The sequence below is a fragment of the Sinocyclocheilus anshuiensis genome, unplaced genomic scaffold, assembly GCF_001515605.1.
Source record: "Sinocyclocheilus anshuiensis isolate Anshui unplaced genomic scaffold, SAMN03320099.WGS_v1.1 scaffold284, whole genome shotgun sequence".
Lineage (NCBI taxonomy): Eukaryota > Metazoa > Chordata > Actinopteri > Cypriniformes > Cyprinidae > Sinocyclocheilus > Sinocyclocheilus anshuiensis.
The window spans coordinates 419,155-419,664 of NW_015554266.1; positions in this window are offsets into that span (position 1 = coordinate 419,155).

Genomic DNA, 510 nt, shown 5'->3' on the forward strand with positions numbered 1-510 from the left:
GCCGTGGCAGGACAGACAGTGAGTTCATGAACGGCCTCCTTGGCCGTAACAGGACAGGCAGTGAATTCATGGACGGCCTCCATAGTCATGACAGGGCAGACAGTGAGTTCATGAACGGCCTCCTTGGCCGTGGCAGGACAGACAGTGAGTTCATGAACGGCCTCCATGGCTGTAACAGGACAGGCAGTGAGTTCGTGAACGGCCTCCTTGGCCGTAGCAGGGCAGGCAGTGAGTTCGTGAACGACCTCTGTGGCCGTGACAGGGCAAACAGTGAGTTCATGAACGGCCTCCTTGGCCGTGGCAGGACAGACAGTGAGTTCATGAACGGCCTCCATGGAACCTCAGGAGGTTCTGCAGTGGAAGCTACCACTTCTGAAGGTACTGGATTGGATTCATGGACAGGAGAGGCCTTTGGAGCAGACTCATAGGCAGGAGAGGCCTCTGGGGCAGACTCGTGGACAGAAGAGGCCTCTGGAGCAGACTTGTGGACAGGAGAGGCCTCTGGAGCGG